Genomic DNA, 9,661 nt, shown 5'->3' on the forward strand with positions numbered 1-9,661 from the left:
CTGCATCTAAACTAAAAAATGGCTTGGAAAGGGTCGAGCCACAGAACTCTCAGGTGTAGCCTGGGATTTCCCTAGGACCTCCTGTGATGACCCAGTGATTTATCCCGGGTTAAAATGCCATCTCCAGGATAATTTGTCCTTGGGAAGGTGTTTCAGGGGTCAATCTCCTGCAAGATGCAGAGCCTGTGGTGATTTTCCATTGGAATGCCCCTAGTTGGGGCTCCCAGGTACTTGATGCCCCTTTTCCTGCTCAGTTTCAAGGGCTTCTCCCTTCTTTTTGTCTCACAGGCTGAATGAGCCCTCAGCTGAGCTTGGACAATTTGTGGCATGTCTGGAAGCACCAGGGTCCCACCTCCTGGGTGTTTTTAAATCCTGGGCATTCTTACCCTGAAGCACTGTGGGAAGCCCAGTGCCGGGGGCTCTGGGGACACTGGGGAGGGAGGAGGAGGGTGATGGGGTGGAGGTCACAGTGACTTGTCCTGGAGAACAGAGGATGATGCTGGAAAGGGTCGGGACAACTGGCGGGAGCTGAGTTTGTTTGATAAAATAAGAGAGGAAACTGGGGATTTTCCAAGGTAGTCTGGAAAGGAAAAGGCAAAGAAATCAGAGGGTCAGTCCTGCTCCTTGGGAGCAAAGGGTGAGAATCCACAGGAGAGGGTTGCAGGACCCCACATCCACTGCTGACCCTGGACTTTATCCCATCTTCTTCAAAAAGCAAGGATTTGCAGCTTGGTGCAATCCCTGGGAGCTGGAGGGTGTGAGGTGAGGAAGACCCCCCCAGTTACCCTGGCAGGGCTCCAACCCACGACCCTAAAGCGAGCTTTAAGATTTGCTAATCTCAAGATATTGTTGGCACTCAGAGCAGTGATTTACTGCGTGTTTTGCCACAGCAAGTATTTTCCAAAAGGCCATGCTAAGTTTACACTGGAGCTGCTGGGATCAGATAACTGCTCCTGGCAGCTCCCTCCTGTCCCCCACTCCTGGCTGCCGTGCTGGGGTGCAAAAGGACAGCACTGCTTCTCCTGCACCCCAAAGAAGATCCAACCACAGTCACAAGCAGCATTAAAAAAGGGACCAGCAAAGGTGTTTTTCCTTGTGCAGGTGGTGGGATGGGACTGGGTTGTGTCCTGGCTTGCAGGAAGATGTGAACTTTTGGAGAGTCCCAATGCTCTACTTTGAAGTCACAGTGCCAGGGACAGAAAAGAGCCAACCCTGGTGCTGAGCCTGGCCATGTCCACCTCCCCAGGGCTTTGCAGGTTGTGAAAATAAATCAGCTTCTCACCTTCAGTGCCAGAAGGGGCGGGTGACAACCCTGCACATCGTTTGGCATTCCTGCAACGTTAGAGCACCCCAAGAGATCCCAAGGGCTTTACAGGTGCTGGGCAGGAATGATGCCTCCAGCCACCTGGGGGGATCCTGGGGCACTTCCAGCCTGTAGAAAGGATGGAAATGCCCCAGGATGGCTCCCTCGGCATGTCTGCTGTGTCACAGAGCAGGGGCTGGGTCCCTGCATCCAGCTCCCTGTGCCATGGAATCCCAGACTGGTTTGCATTGGAAGGGACCTCAAAGCTCATCCCATTCCCACCCCCTGCCATGGGCAGGGACACCTTCCACTAGCCCAGGCTGCTCCAAGCCCTGTCCAACCTGACCTTGGACACTTCCAGGGATGGAACAGCAACAGGTTCTCTGGGAAACGTGGGCAAGGGCCTCACCACCATCACAGGTGGAATCCCTGTTCCTTCTCAACAGCCCATCCAGCCCTGTCCTCTGGCAGTGGGAAACCATTCCCCCTTGTCCTGTCCCTCCATGCCTTGTCCCAAGTCCCTCTCCAGCTCTGGGAGCCTCTTTGGGCTTTGGAAGGGGCTCTGAGGTCTCCCCAGAGCCTTCTTTTCTCCAGGTGAGCACCCCCAGCTCTCCCAGCCTGGCTCCAGAGCAGAGGGGCTCCAGCCCTCTGAGCATCTCCATGGTCTCCTCTGGGCTGGCTCCAGCAGCTCCAGCTCCTTCCTGTGCTGGAAGCCCAGGGCTGGGGCAGCTCTGCAGGTGGGGTCTCACCTGAGCAGGGCACAGGGGCAGAATCCCCTCCTGCCCTGCTGCCCCCCTGGGGGATCAGCCCAGGGCTTGGGGGGTTTGTGAGACCCAGCACACACAGCTGGGGCACACTGAGCACCAACACCCCAAGCCCTTCTCCCAGGGCTGCTCTCAGATTTTGTGTGGTTGAATTTCTCCTCCTTCCTAAGAGACAGCACTTGGGAGGCCGAAGATCCCCCATCTCTTCCTCTTGTCTCTGAATCCCTTGAGATCTCTGCCAGGAGATGGGTAAGAGCCAAAGCCACCTCCAGCCTCATCATCCCTGGCTCTCACTGTCCTTGGTCATGTCCAGCTGGAGGTTTTGGCCTTTCCCTGCAATTACCCAAGTGTCCTTTTGGCATTGACTTGCTCATGGACAAGGAGGATGAGATTGGAGCAGCTTCCATGGCTGTTTCTTTGCAGGTTATTGGATCCACAGATCAACCCCCCGTTGTTCTCTGAGCACCATCTCTTGGCCCAGCTGCTCTGGAGGTGTTTTTGGGAAATGCTTCCCCCAGGGATGGCATGGGGCTGTCACATTGTGCTGAACAGGGCAGGGAGCAGCTTCTGGGTGCAAGCCCCTGCATCTCGAACAGGGCTGGGCCACAGCTGGCTCTGGGTATACCAGGGGCTCCAAGGACCAGGCATTTCCAAAGCTTGGCTGGGAGAATTTCACTGTCTGCAGGATTTTGGCGGCACCCAGCACAGGGACAGCTGGATTGAATGTCCCCACGATGCTCCCTGGTGGCAGTAGGGAAAGGATGCAGCTGTGCCCTGTTGGACAACCCAAACTGGTGTGCATTCCCAGTTTATTGGGACCTGGCGGAAGTCACTGGGATTTGGGGATGCTCCAAACCCTCTCATAGCCCCTCCAACCTAGCAAACCTCCCAGGAAGGGGAAACAGTAGGGAAATTCTCAGACAAAGGACATTGGGTTAGGGAGGGTTGTGGTTTGGGCCAGGACATGTTGTCCCAACAAGGGAGCAGATCCCATTTGCTTCCAAGAATCCTGGGAAGGGACAGCCCTTCCCAAACACCCTGGACATGGCAAGGTGCAGGAGCCCTTGTGGCCACCACCACACTGGCCTCAAGGACTGCCTTGGGATATCAGTGCCCCATCTGAAACATGGCTGGTCCCAGTAGCTCCAGTGTCCCCAGGGCTGGGGCAGGTCTGGCTGCAGCACATCCTGCTGGTCCTACCTGCTCTCAGCTGAACAGCGATGCTCAGGATGGAGCTTGGCAGAGTCCTGCAGGGACCAGGAGTGGGTTGAAGGGAGCAGGGGGGAGGAGGGGATGGGGAGAGCACAGGAAGGTGAGGGTGCCAGTGAAAGCATGTAAGGCAAGGAAAGGAGGTGTTGGATGTGAGGAAATATGGGAAGATCTGGGAGGGGAAGTGGAAACACCAGTGTTAGTCCTACAGGAGGGACTAGGTAGAAGCATTGGCCTTGAAGACACTCAAGGTGGCCTTTAAGTCCTTGATGGAGGAACAGGGACCTGATGAAGGGGATGCTGAAGGTCAAATGAGTGTCTGACTCTGGGCTGTTTCTGGCCAATGTCACCGTGCATCCTGGCAGGGGTTTCAGTCTCTCACAGGCCTTAGGGCAGGGCTGGACACCCTCCTGGGGAGCAGCAGTGCCTGGTCCTGCCTGGGACTGCAGCAAGGAGAGGAGCAAAGCAGGCTCTGAGGAGTGGTGCCTGTCCTTGTGCAGAGCAAACACTGAGTTCCCTGCTGGTTCTAATCCATATTGAAATTTGCCCTTGGTGCTGGGGGAGCCTGGGGCTGAGCTGTTCCCTCCCCCTTCTCTGCAGAGCCTCCCAGCTCCTTGCTCAGGAGAGAGAAGCAGCTGGTGTGGCTCTGGTCCCTGGGTGCAAATGCTCAGAATAAACCAGCAAAGGGGCTTTGAAACGATTCAGGCCTTCCTGAGCTCCTAGTTTTAATGAAGAAGGAAAACCTGAGCTGCTAATTGCAGTTTCTCCGTGACACAGGGCAGGGCCAGCCCGGACAGGTGGTGACAGAGCCTTATTGGCATCTCCAGCTGCCGTCCCCAGGCCTTGGTAGAGGTGACTCTGCACAGACTGAAGAGAGAGGGGCTGACACAGCCCTGTCCCTGCAGGCTCTCTGTCCGAGGTGAGCTCCTGCTGGCAGCTCCAGAAGTAAAGCAGGGCTGGAAAAAACCCACCCCAGGCAGAGCAGTGTCCCAGGGCTGGCACTGCCCCAGGACTTGCACAGCTCTGGGAGCACTGCAGGTGACAGCTGTGGTGCCGAGGTGCGTGAGGGCTCCTGCTGGTCCGGCACGCTCAGGCCCAGCTGGCCCTGGGTGCAGCTGCTGCAGCTCCTGCCCTGCAGCTCCTGCTCGGGCTCTGCTGTCCCCTCCTGCGGTGACTGTAATTGTGGTGGCCCCACAGGTGGCCCTGGGGAAACCATTTTGGCTGTGGGCAGCAGCTGATGCCTCTCTGTGATGGTTTTTCCACTGCGATGCTGTCTCAGGCTGGAGGGAACACGGAGCTCCCTGGCTCAGCTCCCACCAAGTCACGGGGCAAAATCAGGACATCTCTGCATGAGTTTTCCTATTTTTCTACCTCATCCATCTTGGAGGAGAATGATCCCATTACAGCCCCAAAATAGCAGCCCAAAAACTGATTCTGGGTGTTTGCATCCCCTGCCTGCATCTGGCAGCTCCTGATCCCAGCAGGGACAGTGCAGGTCTGGGCACCCACCCTGCTGCTCCATGAGCTGATGTTGGGGACCTGGAGGTGAGTGAATCCTGACTGATCATGGAATTAGACAATCAGTTAGGTTGGAAAAGACCCTTAAGATCATTGAGTCCAACCCTTAACCCAGCAGTGCCAAGGCCACCACTAACCCCTGTCTTCATTGGCCACATCCACATGGCTTTTGAACTCTTTCAGGGCTGGGGACTCCACCACTGCCCTGGGCAGCTTGTGTCAGGGCTGAACAACTTTTTCTGTGAAGAAAGGGTTACTGGAGAGTCAGTGAATCAAACTGATGCTGCTGAGTGCTGCTGGGGTGAGCTGGGCTGCACCCAGTGACAGGGACAGCTCTGGAGCCAGTGGCTGTTAGAACCCTGTGTCCACCAAGGGATGCCCACCAGGCAAGAAATGCCCCCTCAGCACCTCAGAGATGCTCCTGCTGATGTCCCTTTATTACTTGGTTGACTTTTCTGGACCAGACAAGGATATTTCAAAGCAATACTTGCTTAAAATTATTTTCCCAGGGTGACACCTAGACAGGCCCTTTCCTGGGGGGCTTTGGGAGGGGAACTGGGGCCGTGTCCCAGCTCAGGGCTGGAGCCCCTGCCTGCAGTCATTGCTTTGGGATGAAGTAAGTGTCCACTTGTGTGTGACAGACAAATGGAAATCTAGCCTGGTCCCAGCCCACCTGCTGCCTGCCCCGATTGCTTGACTCAGTGCTCTGTGAATATCACAGTGACAGCAAGGCTGGAAATGCTGAGCAGGGATGTGGGATTTGGGAGGTGGTAGGTAGGGCACTGAGCCTGCCTACCTAAACAACCTGCTGGCATTTGTGGTTGACCATTGTGTGCTTTCCAGATGAGCTCCCTAGTTTTATGGAGATCTGAATTAACCCTGGAAAGGGGACAGGCAAAGGCAGGTACAGCAGTTGAAGGGAGGGCACAGGCCCACACAGGAATCAGCTCCAGTAACCACCAGCAACAGCCTCCCTGACGGGGCTTGGACACCTCCTTTCTGCTGAAATTCAGGAGATTTGGGCATTTTTCTGGCCTTCTGTGATGTCTCCCATGGACTCACAGTCCACACAATGTGTGCAGGGTTGGATGTGGCCAAAGGGAGGTGGGCATGGTTCTCCTCTGTCCTGTTGGGTGACTTTGAATTTATCTCCCTGGGGTTGGCAGTGGGGGCCCTGTCAGTCCCAGGTATCCCCTGATCCAGGCCGTGGGTGGCTCTGCTTGTTGACACCCACACTGATGCCCTGGTGCTCTGTACTCTGCCCTGGCCAAACCCATGGCTGTGCCAAGGACTCAATGATGCCATGCCCAGAGCCTGTGGTGGCCCAGGTGTGACATCCACTGCTGCTTTCACAGTCTTGCTGGGGTGCAAAGAGGCCACCAGAATCTCCAGGGATGTTCATGGGGACAGGGACAGGAGGGGATGAGCACAGAAGATGTGACAGCTTCAGAGAGCTCCTTGTTTATTCCAGGCCTTTGGCATCTTCCCTTTGCTTTATGATGTGCAAGTGGGAAGGTCTCACCACCTCCTGCCGAATCTTGGAGTCCTGTTTAGGGGATGGTCCTAATCTCTGGAAGCCTCCATGATTTTGCCCCAGCTGTCAGAGGCATCTTCTCTCTCCCTGCACCAGCACATCAGCTGTCGTGGTGGGGAAAGCGCTCCCAAGGCCTCCCCCATCCCATCTGCAATGGAATTCTGCTCTCCTGAACTGGGAGTCTGGCTGGATGGGCCGATCTGATGTTTTGGGGGAACAAATTCACCTCTTTGCAATGAGATTCTGTCAAGCAAACACAGCTGGAAGATGATCGACCACTGTGCTGCATAATCAGGGGGATTTGGAATAACAGTGGCATGAGGAGGATCTGATCCTTTCTGGCACAAATGATATTGCCTATATTTAAACCTATACTCACTCAGAAAATAAGTAAGGAAATGTATCAGTGACTCCGTGGGCTGGAAATGTGGGTCAAAGCCAATTTATAAAAGTACCAGTTTTTGTAGGAAGAGATCTTTTTCTCACTGGAAGACATGGATAACCTGTATTTCAGCTAAATCCTGAAATACTTCGAGTTTCAGGCAAAAATGTCCTGATATTTAAATTATCACTAAAATTTTAATATTCAGCTCTCCCAGCTGCCTGCAGGAGCAGCCCCCTCCATGTGATTTTCATTTCCATCACCAGACTAATTTGAGCTTCCTCACGGAATACAGGGGCCTAGGACAGCCCACTCCTGTCCTGAGGTGAAATCATCTCCTGGCAGCAGTTTCTCCATCCCCATTGTGAATCCACAAGTGAAGCCATTGTGGTGGGCAAGGAAAGGTCAATCCCACCTCTGGAGCCTGTGGGAAACCCTTTTACTTGGAATCGGGACCTTTGCCGTCAACAGCAGCAGCTCCTCAGTGTTTCCCTGCTGGGGTTTGCTCAGCACCCAGCACTTGCCCACCATGTGAATAAACAAGATGCCAATAAACTCTAGTAACATGGCCCAGATAAGAGTGGGTGACAAACCATGTTGATTCATCTGCTCATAACCTATTAGTCACCCACTGAGTCAACAGAGCAGAAGCATCCAAACATCATGGAGCAGGTTGACAGACCCAAGTTTCTTTCAAATTGAGAGCTTCAAGTGAAATTATTGCATTGATGGTCTTTATTTTTCCTGGGGAAAGTATTTCATTTTCAGCTGCACTCCCCCAAACAGAAATCAGAGAGAAATCTGAGTGTTCATTTCCTTATGAAATGGAGTTTTGGTATTGATTTATTTTTCTTTCTGAGCTCTTTAAATTACTTATCTTAACATATAATCAAAACAAGCCCCCTTTTTTTTTTTTTGCTATGAAGTGGGGTTTTTTTGTTCAGATTAGACATCATGATTGAGAAAGACACAGGGAAGATGCCTGAGCAGATGTTTGGGGGAGTCTGGAATTGGCCACCTGTGAGCTGATGGAAAGAGTCATCAAGGCATGGCCCATGTGGAGGGGTCAAGCAGAAGAGTCAAGGAGGGGGCCAAGGTCATCCAAGGCACAATGAAATCCTGGTGGGCCAAGGTATGGAGAAACCAGAGCTTCTCCACTTGGCCCCTGGGAGCCAAAGACAGCTGGAGCAGGACGGATGGATGATCCTCTCCAGCCCTTCCTTGCCCTGCTGGGCAGCAGGACTTGTCCTCTCTCTGGCTAGAGCAGCTGCAGGGAATTTTCTGGTTCATGACCCTCTTGGCAATTTTGAGCCTCCAAGGTGCTCTGGGCAGAAGAGGAACTGTCAGGATCCATTCATGCAGGCACCAGAAATGCCTGGGAGCCCCATATCACTCTCTCCTGCCTCGAGGGTCTCATCCCTCAGGCATTCCAAGGGAACATCGGGTAATGCAGAACTTTTATTACTCATATTCCTCCTCACTGGGGAAATAATCAAGGAACATCTGGGTTATCACACAGTTTGGGGCAAACAGACCCACCCTGAGGCACCAACATTATCTCATGGTATCCTGGCTTTGTCCTGCTGCCAAAAGACCAGGAGACAAAAACAATATCCCTGAAGCAGGAGGGTTATGCTGCTCCAGCTGGGTGCACCCCTCAGGCTCTTCTTTGGGATCTCACCATTCATTCAAAGACCAGCCTGGCCAATGGGGCTTTGCTCTTGTTTCTCTCCCTCCCATTCCTGGATGATCACAGCTCCCCCCACTTGGAAAACCAGCCCCTTGTTAGCAAGTTGGGATTATCTGGCCCTGGCAGAGAACGTGCCTCATGCTTTGGCTGTCTTGGAGATGCCTCTTGGCCCTCATGTCCATGTCTGGAGATGTTTCCTGGGGACCACAGAACTGTGAGCCCATGGACCAGCACCCAGGAGAGCCAGGCTTGCTTGGCTACTTCAGAGCAGCATCCCTGGAGATGAGAATTAGCTGGAAAATGGGAAAAACACTCTCTCAACCCTAATTGCAGGAAGGTTAGTGATACAGAGACAATTCTAGTAGTGTCATGCACAGCATGAGGGCAAATAAGGGAACAGGAGCAAGGAGAGAGAGAGTAGTTTATGACCCATAGAATTAATGGGGCTTTCCTGGGTCACTGGGGGGATTTGGGGTGAATCTGAGTTTGGGGGGAACAGTAGGGTGGCTGATCATGAGTTCTGGGGTGACATAACACACCTTGTCTCCATGCTCCATGGACAAGAATGGCTGATTGAGCAGAACAAAGGCTGGAGAACATGGCATGGGGCTGGTGAGTGATTTATCTTCCCCAGAAATGTGGATTAGGGGTGTGGGCAGCTGAGTTGGTCCAGGTGACTCAAAGGTTGTCTTCCAACCTCTTTCACCCCAGTGGGTTTGGGGATGAGGCTGAAGAAGGGCAGAGGAACCAGAGGGGTCTGGGGCTACAGGGACTGTGGGAGGATCTGAGGGGGAGCAGGTGGGTAGGGGGGTCAATGCAGGATTAACAGGGAGGGCTTGAGGTGGTTCTGATGTTAATCCAGGGGCTAAGGAAGGCAAGGGGGATGAGGGGGTCCAGGGAGACTCTGTGGGGACTGGGAGGCAGTAGGTGACTGAGGAGGTGGTGGGGGGTGGGGAAGCCCTTAGCCAGAGGGGTGCTGATGCTGGGGACAGGAGCCATGTCCCTAAAGAAAGGTGACCTGGCCCTGGCCTACCCAGTCTGAGTGAGCCCAAGGGGGCCGCTGGGGGGGCCGGGCCCATGTGCTGCTATCCCATAGGAGGGGGCAGCTGGGGCTGCTGAATGTGCAGGTCCCGGGTGGCTATTCCTGGCTGCCCCGCCTGCACAGGCAGATTGGTTTGCAGGGAGGTGACAAGTGCCAGCCAAAGCCTATAAAAGTCACCCAGCCCCTGTTCTGGCTCAGTGACCTGGTTCCCCCCTTCAA

The sequence above is a fragment of the Molothrus ater genome, chromosome 25, assembly GCF_012460135.2.
Source record: "Molothrus ater isolate BHLD 08-10-18 breed brown headed cowbird chromosome 25, BPBGC_Mater_1.1, whole genome shotgun sequence".
Taxonomy (NCBI): Eukaryota; Metazoa; Chordata; class Aves; order Passeriformes; family Icteridae; genus Molothrus; species Molothrus ater.